The sequence below is a fragment of the Amblyomma mixtum genome, chromosome 8 (genome assembly GCF_055824585.1).
Source record: "Amblyomma mixtum isolate Tamu chromosome 8, ASM5582458v1, whole genome shotgun sequence".
Taxonomy (NCBI): Eukaryota; Metazoa; Arthropoda; class Arachnida; order Ixodida; family Ixodidae; genus Amblyomma; species Amblyomma mixtum.
The window spans coordinates 85,820,976-85,830,646 of NC_143019.1; positions in this window are offsets into that span (position 1 = coordinate 85,820,976).

Below are 9,671 nucleotides of genomic sequence, written 5' to 3' on the forward strand. Positions count from 1 at the left end.
TACCAAGTTTGGGCACAACTCCCAAGTTTAGGCCGCATGAAAGAAAACTGCTCTCGAAGGTATAAGACTGAAAAGCCTCCGCAGTAGCTGCAGGAGAAGGAGGAGGAGTAGCAGTAGCTGAGTTGTTAGAACACCGTAGGCGACATGCGAAGTTCGCGGGGTTGGATTCCACCTACGCCATGGTACTGTTTTTTTTCTCTTTCTAATTCTCCGCCAAGTAATAATTCATTGTCCGTGAGGGTAGAATAAATGAATAAATATTGCACTATAATTTTTCATTCGTCAATATGGGGAACAAATTCCTATATGCTTTCATTCGCTCCAGAGTCTGCTGGATTCCTTCTTACGTACGTGAGAGCACTGATGAATTGTGCCGTCACATGCACATACTGAAATATGAATGACAGGCGGGAGCACATTTCAACACTGACGGTGTTAGCCTGGGAGAAAAAAGTGGCCTGTGAGAAAAACTGCGCACGTGGTGTTTTGTGTGTTCCTCGTTGTCATGTCCTCGTATTTTGCGCAGTTTTAACCTTTCTAGAGCTACGAACCAACAAGCCCGCAAGAACGAGCTACTAAAGTCTTAACGAAGCTGAATTGAGCAGACATGCTAAAGCATGTGTTCATTCTTGGTTTTTTTTTTTCTGGCATCTGCATGTGCATGCAACAAAATGTCTCGCTCTTCATCTCCTACCCTCTCTCCACTTGGCTGCAGCGAGCGCAACGCCCTCCTCCCAGTGGCTACAGCTGGCGCGACGGTCCTTCCTCCTATTCGCTGCAGCTTGCGCGACGATACTCCGAAAGAACTCGAGGTTACCATAGTTACTCCGAGCTTCACACAAGATTCTTGGCTGGGACTGCGTTAAGTAGTGATTTCGCACTAAAACGCCACAAAAACTGTTACTGTGCAAAACGCAAAGGTGGAACCTCCACGTACACACAAGGCATTGTTCTGATTTACCCTCACATAACTGCACAAACAGAGCACAGTCGTTTCACTATTTTGCTGCAGTGCGTTGGTCCTGTTCAATTCTTTGCAATCCTTCTCTACCTAGAGAAACTGTTTGTAAGTAATCGATTTGTTTAATGCGCCACAATTCGTATTCTACAAAGTCTCGGTTATAGAGGTTATTTTTGCTAGTATTGTTGACGAAGAATGTTCGCCATTTCTTATTTTTTGTACTCAATCATAGTTATGAAGAGCCTTTATTAACGTTAGACTGGTTTTTTCCGTACTTTATATCCCATCCCGCCCTGAGCTATCCTTTCCCCTTCCCAAATTTCCTTTTTTTCTCAGTTCTTTTTTTCTGCTTTAGTTAGCGTTCTACTTCTATGTACTGCCCTACACCACCTGCTATGATTTCCCAGGACCTTCGCTTAAACACTTTTTCCCCTTTTCCATTCGCGCTTTCTCCGCAATCACCCCCATTTTCTGTTTTTTTGGAATTCTTTTTTTTTGTCACGCTCTATTTCATTCTGCCAAGCTGCTTGATTCCTGCATCCTAATTTCTCAGGCTAAGCAAGGAAGTCATATCATGACACCCGTCGCGTCTAGACAGAGAGCCTTTCAAGTCCACGTTCGTTATATCTCCATGCTGTCCATCCCAAGGTTCCTTTCTTTCTGAGCTGGCATCTGTTCTTAGTCGCAGTTGTGGGGTCAAGGGGTCAATCCCTCTAGCAGCCATTCTGCATGAGCAAGGTTTTCAAGTTCATGCTCCCAACCCTAACACTATTTCGGCATCACATCCTGCCCCCCCCCCCCCCCTCCGCCCCCTCCCCCAACAGGGCCCTCGTCTTCACCATGAAGGAATCATTAAACCCCGCCTGTAATGTACGCTTTGCCCAGCCGAAGACAAGTCTTCCTGCCGAAACGTTCCCAAGCTCCCGGGGGGTTTCACCTCTTTTGATCACTTTGTGTCACCGCCTTCACGTTCAAGTAGTTCAGGAACATTTGATTTCATCGGAAAACTAATTTTTGTCCCAACCAAAGCATACAGCACACAAATGGCTATTTACAATGCCTTCTTAACATGCCTTATTGAATATAAAAGTAAATATTCGAACATTACACCAGCCCAGCCTGTACATATTCAATAATGGCTGCGTTTGGGCGAGTTGGTTAGACATGTTAAAAGCGCTCGTGTGTCTGTCTCTTTCTGTTGTCCGTTGTTTTTATTGCGCTTTCCAGGTTTAACTGTACATATTATTAAGAAGAAACCAGCGCGCAGCCATTTCCATAGCGGCGGAAGTAGTACCTCCCGATTTACTCGGAGTTCCACGTAGGAACACGTTCGAACGGGGAGGCGGAAGCTGTGCAAGAACCCTCTTATGCTACCTACGGCATCAGAACATCTAGACTCGAGGCCCATGTTAGCTATTGACCGGGGAAGGTTTGGTTTGGTTTATTGGGGTTTAACGTCCCAAATCGACTCAGGCTATGAGGGACGCCGTAGTGAAGGGCTCCGGAAATTTCGACCACCTGGGGTTCTTTAACGTGCACTGACATTGCAAAGTACACGGGTGTCTAGAATGTCGCCTCCATCGAATTCAGCCGCCGCGGCCGGGATCGAACGCGCGCCTTTCGGGCCAGCAGCCGAGCGCCGTAACAACTGAGCCACCACGGCGGGGTGACCGGAGAACGGAAGGGAAACGAATGACTCATTATGACATACGTGACGAAAGCCAACAGTCCCCCAGGTGGAATCTGGTTGTTTTTTCTTCTGCTTTCTAATCAGTAATCTTTAAAAATAATTACTTATTAATCTCCGATAGATGAACACCAAAAAAAAAAAGCATCCCCTATGCTCCTTGGTTTCCGTGACTGCTGGTTGAAGCTTTGTTTCCTGTCTGCTCACAATTATACAGATTCGCCATTTCACAGCTACAGTATCAAGGCAAGTTGGGCGAGCTGGATGGCGCTCATTATGAAGGAAAAAATACAGCGCGAACAAGGTCCCAAGACAAAGAAAAGGGCACAGCATGAGCGCTGTCTTGCAACTAAAATTTTATTCGGAAGGAGTAAACATATATCACCTAGGAATACGGCACATGTCGAGCAATCAATTGGAAATCAACTAAGGATTCAACCATGATGCTTTTTGAAAAGATCTATGACACAACAGGGGCTACCGAGAAAACGTGCTTCTGTACCATTTAATGTGATAGGTGGTGTATTGATACACGTGCCTTTTTTCTTTCTGATGAAGAAAGCTTCCACAATTTCTCTTGCGCATTGGTCACGATGGCGGTATAGTAGACCGGTTTCTTCGAATTTCGGTTTACATTTTTTTGTTATCACTCAGCGCAGTGTCTTGGCACGTCTGACGATGCTTTATTCGTGCTCTTTCAGGTGGATATTCCAACGCAGTCCAGTCTCTCTGATGTATACTTTCTGACATCTGAATGTTAATTTAATGCACGAATTTAATTTAATGACGAAAGACCGCTCATATTCCACTAATATTGACCTATGCCACACCGAGCATATAACAGGGTGCGCTTTTCTCATATCATCGATATGTGCATCTATCATTCGACAAAGACGCAGCAGCTTTAAGGCTACCGAGCATAACACGTTAATTTTGAATCGGCGGGTAATATTTTTTAAATCATGCACCATACTTTTACAGCCATAAAGGGGCGCGGATGATTCAGGATTACTGCAATGGAGACACTAAAATGGCCTATGCTCGGCAGAATACCTAATAAGCAATCACAGAAGTGAATTGCACATATCTATAAACAAATTGGTCGGTGCTTTACGTATGGTCAATAAAAAGTACCAACTTAGGAGTTCCGCTAGTCGAAAATGCTTATTGGCTGCGTATCGTAGATTGTGTGCAAAGAGACTCAGATAATAAAAGAAAAAAAAATTCTGCTCCACGGCATTGCTCTTTTCCTGTGAGGTATGAATCCCGAAAAATGTGCGGTACTGTTCTAGCACGGTAACTTGTGACATCACGGGAAATGCTTTACCAGTTTGGCCAGTCCGACACGAAATACAAATTTGCTTGCAATCATGAATAGTTCACAAGCTAATTCTAATATATATTTTTTGAAGCAATGCCGGTTTGCATCCGGCAAGATATCACGATGAGAAAATCCTGCCAAATTTTTAAATGAGTCGAACCAGAATCAAATATTGCGAAGTTCTGAACGCAAACCTCGCGAATATATGGGTAAGCACACTTTCCATTCGTTCTACTGAACTCTCTTCTGCTTGTTTTATGTTTTCGCTTCGAGTACACAGCGGGTGACGGACAGCGAGTGACGGACAGCGAGTTCAGTGCAGCCGTCTCCTATTACGATATGTTAATAATGGTAATCCAATTACACTAGAGTTATGGCGCCGTTTTTTCTGCAGTAAGTAGTTTACCTGGCTAGGACAGCAGGTAACCATTTTTGAAAAAAGAGACAGGCACTCTCAAATTGCGAAACCTATTCGGCCATGCTTGCAAAGGGTGCATATGTACAAAATTTTCGACTTGCCGGCGGTTAACTTCCAGTCGACTACTCATGCGTTAGGCACAGCTTCTTCCCAATCCTGGAGAAGGTTTACATGGTTCGATGAAAACTCAAAGAACCCTCAATAGCATGAAGAGCGTTTTCCTCTAGTTCCTGCAGTGCTGGCTGCAGCTACGAAACCCTGCTGCACTTCAATTCTTCGTAAACCAGTAAAGGATACAGAGGCTATTATCAGCGCGAAAATTGTTCTTTTATGACCACCAATACGTTTTGGAAAGCAGGAAGCTTTGTTTCCGTGATCGGAGCTTTTGTCATAAAGCAGTGTCCAACATCCTGCCGGCGCTGCAGCCCCTCAGCTGCTAGCCTCTAAGTTGCTGCCCGTACCTGCGCGTTTGTTGACAAAAACGGAAAGGAATGATCATAGCTTAACGATGCATCCGGTGTCCGAGGTCACTGACTCTTCTGCCTCAGGACGTGGGATTGCACGTGGAGCCTGCCATGTACTGTGCGTTCTCCTGAAAGCCATTCACTGCCTTTGTTAATCTGCGTTATCGCTGTGCTATAGGCACAGCAAACGTTACCGCACCATGCGTACTGCGCTGTAAGGGCATTGTGGGGAGTAGAGACAACACCCTGATGCGCTGCACACAGCGCAAACAAAAGACATCCGAGGTGCACAAATGCAGCTCTGGCTGCATATTCCGCTTGCACCTCCCGGAAAGTGAGTTACTTAAAATAATTTATGGAAAGCTATGGAGGCGGCCTTGAGAGGTAAGAATAGTTCACGCGACAAATTATTTTATGCATCAGTTATATTGAACCGAAAACTGGGCGAGTTGGTGAACGTTGAACATTATGTACAGCGCGAGAAACGAAGACAGAGGAAAAAGGTTCGGCATACAGGTGGTTATTACTGCTGAGAATAATGTTAGCAAGGTTTGTGCCGCGGTCAGGAAAAGATTGGATGAGTTGAGGCTCATTGCAGGAGCGTGCTCTGTGAGACACGCCAACAGATACGCGCCGTGCAACACGGGCGTTGTGTTCAAAATACCCGTATCGTGTGGGAAAATTTATTAGGGATAGACTGGAAGGTGCCTCTACGTCCTACTGAGAGAGCACGAGAGGTCGCTGGGGACATCTGCCGCTTCATCACATCTTGGTCTACATTGCCGTGACTGCAGTAAAGAAAATGATAGCTGGTGTGTTCCTGATTGGGGAAGTGCGGACGTTGTCTTCAGGCACAGGAATCAGTAGTGCCGGGAAATACTAGAGGCGCATCTGATCTCCACATCGCGCGTCCCGTGCGTTGCAAAACCTTCGGTGTCGTTACACTAGGTAGAACTGAGCTATCTTGACAGTACTGCTGCCGTGCAATAAGGCTAATGCGCACGGGTGGTTTGGTTTTCTGTTTGTATTGTTTTTCTTGTGTTTCATGCTTTGTGCGCCTGCGCGTGCGGGGTTGAAGCCTTTATAAGCACGAGTATTTCCGAATAAAATTTCAATTGATAGTCAGTGCTTGTTTGTTTGCGGGTTTCGTCCCCTGTCCTTTTTTTCGCGCTGTACGTAAAGTGATATTGACACGGAGAGAGAGAGAGAGAGAAAACTTTATTTACAAAGGAATTCGGGGCACGCCCCAGGGTCCCCACACGACCCCACTGCACTCAAGTGTTTATGTTCCTGAGGTCCATAACACTGGCAGCACGGCCGGTGGCGATGGTCTGCACGGCCGGGTCCTCCGAATGCAGCAGGGTCTCCCAGTCCTCCCAGGTCTTGAGGTTCTCTAGGTCCCGCGGGGGAGGGTCCGCCGGGCAGAGGGAAAGGATGTGGAGGGAAGAAGCGAAGGGTTCTGGGCATAGGGCGCAAGCAGGAGTGGGGAAGGAGGGATGATAGTGGGTTAGGGTAAGGGGCGAGGGGAGAGTATGTGTTTGTAATCTGCGCCAGAGTGTTGCGTGTCTGTTATCTAGGGAGGGGTGGGGCGGGGGGGTAGAGCTGGCGAGAGGCTCTGTATGCCTGGGTCAGCTCACTGAATGAGTGCATGCGATCCTTCGTGAATCCCATATCCGAGGCCACCTGAGCCCGGTTTAAAGAACCTCGGGCTAAAAGGTTGGCGGCCTCGTTTCCGGGATTCCCGGAGTGCGCAGGCACCCATATCAACTCCACTTGGCGGGGCGGGGGTGCATCGGGCGAGTCCAGTATGCCAAAAGCAGGGACATGAACTCGGCCTCGAGCAAAATTTAGAATCGCAGTTTTAGAGTCAGTTAAAATATACCGGGCTTCCGTGCGGGTTATAGCAAGTGCAATGGCGGCTTCCTCTGCAGCCTCTGGGGACGTATCTGGAGGGAGAGGTAGTGTGAGGAGGGTGGATGAAGAGGAGTCCACCGCAGCTGCTGTCGCTTCATCACCCGTGCAGGCAGCGTCCACCCATACGGCGTCCGGCTGGGGGCCGTACGCTCGATGGAGTGCCTTCGCACGGGCTCTGCGGCGCTGCTCATGGTGGGACGGGTGCATATTCCTCGGGAGCGGCCTGATGAGAAGCTCTCGGTGAAGGGATCGTGGGATGGCGAGAAGGGTTGGGTCGTTGGCCGGTATTTTGATTCCCAGGGAGTCCAGGATATACCGACCTGTGGAAGTTTTTGTGAGCCTGATGTATTGGGCCTGTCGGTGGGCCTCCACCAGTTCGCCGATCGTGTTGTGGAGGCCCAGGCCTAGTAATCTGTCTGTGGGTGTGTTGAGGGGAAGATGAAGTGCTACCTTGAATGCCTTGCGAATCAAAGCATCCAAAGCGTTTATGTCATGTTTGGATAGTTGTAAGTATGGGGTAGTGTACAGTACACGGCTGAGGACAAAGGCATGAATGAGGCGACATAGGTCGCGCTCCGGACTATACTCCGTTTCATACATAGCAGTCAACGCTGCCAAAGGTACGGAAGTAGTCCGCTGCAAAATAACAAGCAAAGTGTATCCTGTCCGCCTCGCGTCGTGGCTCGCCTCGCGTCGTGGCTGAGGGGTACGAAGCGCGCGCCTGTCTATTCGGTTTATAAGGAGTCAATGTTCGACTTCCGGCTTGGCTAGTTTTTATTTTTTTTATTTTTCTTAAAATATTCTGGAAACTCGATACTGTCAAACTCGAATACCTACTCTGAAAAACACAGCGCTGTTTACATGTTTCCAAGGGAAAAAGGTAGTGTAGTGTACGGCATACGTACGATGTAACTTCAATCGGATGGCGTTGAGTGCAAAGCTGTCATATTTAACACGGCGAGAGCTAGATATTGTGACCTTGCTCGGTCGTTTTTGCGGTGATCTTATTCCAGTGGAGGGACCTTCTTTCTTGAACCTCGCAACTGTCCGAGGGCTCACCCCGGTCATCTCACCCACAGTTTCGAGAACTTCACGCACAGTATTCTCCAGGAAGCGCTTCTTTACGCTAGAGTAAACGTTGACAATCACCTGATTGCAGTCTTTCGAAATTTTCGGAGACTTCAGCTTGGAGAATAGGTGAGCAGGAGATGTTTTTGAAGCCTCAGTGGGCGAAGAAAACAAGCGAGTAGCAGGTAGGGGTGCCATTTGCGCAGACTAAGAAACCGAGAGACGAAAGCAGACAACATCACCGGCCGGCCTAGGTGCGAAAACCTGATACAGGAGGAGCCGGAAAAAACCAGGAAACTAAGGCACTCTGTTTTGAAGAAGATAAAAGAAAAGCAATATTTTTGCAAAATAAAACACTTTTATTATTACAATACAATATCGACAACATTTACTTTAATTTTAAGTTCATTACTCTTTTCACTTTCGACGCACTACGTTACGATGCCGGACGAAGATCGCGAACAGGCGCCGCAGCCTTCGCTGCGTTGACTGCTATGTATGAAACGGAGTATAGGAGACGATGAATTGGGCAGTGACGCCGAACAGAGCGCCCGCGGTAGGCTCGCCACCATTAAAATCATTCCATCACCATCGGCCATGTAGTCCTGTGTTCATCGGCTTGCCGTCACGTAACATTTTGTGGGAGGACCGGGGTGATCCTCGCCATGCTGTTCCTGGAGCTTTGGCGTGTTGCATCTGGTGTGGTCGTCGGCCTCGTGTTCCTGGTTCGCGCCGCCCGGCTGTGCCCCGACCCGTCTGACCAGAACCGACCTCTCCGTTCGCCCCTGCCCAGTCCCCCGCTCCGACCATAAGACACGACTAATTGCTCTTATGACCATCCCCTAAGCGACCTGCCCGATCCGAGACACGTGAGCACACAGAGCCCGTGCCCATGCCGTTTGGTGCGCCCATAAACCTCGGCCGTTGGCTCAAGATAACCTGTGTGCTGAAAGCTTTGGGGACCAGTGCTCATTCGATCATCTCGTCACCTTTTTCATCATGATGGCAAGCCATAGATCTTCCATCCTTTGTTCATCATTGAGCCATAACTCCATCACTGAGCCATCACTCCATCACTGAGCCATCATAACCACTGAGCCACCGCGGTGGCTCAGTGGTTATGGTGCTCGGCTGCTGACCCGAAAGACGCGGGTTCGATCCCGGCGCAGCGGTTGAATTACTTTGGAGGAGAAATTCTAGAGGCCCGTGTAAAGTGGTGAGGAGCCTTGTCTAGAGCGCTTGAGCAGTGCGCACTTGGTAACAAAAACCGAAATTAGAGAGCAGCCCCTCATTACAGGGCAAAGTTTTCGTGCCTGCTTTGTTTACGAGGCTATCTGGCGCTACTTCCGTGGAAGCGTTGCAGCTGGACCCTAGAGGCTGCCACAAAATCTGGATTTGTTTGCAAGGAAGTGCACCGCCCGAGCGCTCTAGACAAGGCTGCTCACCACTGTACTGTGCGATGTCAGTGCACGTTAAAGAACCCCAGGTGGTCGAAATTTCCGGGGCCCTCCACTACGGCGTCTCTCATAGCCTTAGTCGCTTTGGGACGTTACACCCCATAAACCAACCAACCAACCTTTGTTCATTCCTCCTGTCACGCCCATCGCATCGCCGTACGTTTCATTTCCACTTCTCTTTGAATTGGCACAATCGGGACGATCGCTGGGTTGACCCCGATAGTGGCACGGACACGAAGGCGGCAAAGTGGGTAGTGGCGCAACACGGGGCGCTTGCGCTGTGCTCACCGACATTGAAATCACTCCATTCCCACAGGTCATGTAGTCCTGGCTTCATCGGCTCGCTGTCACGTAACAGTATTGTATGCGCGAAGCCAATTT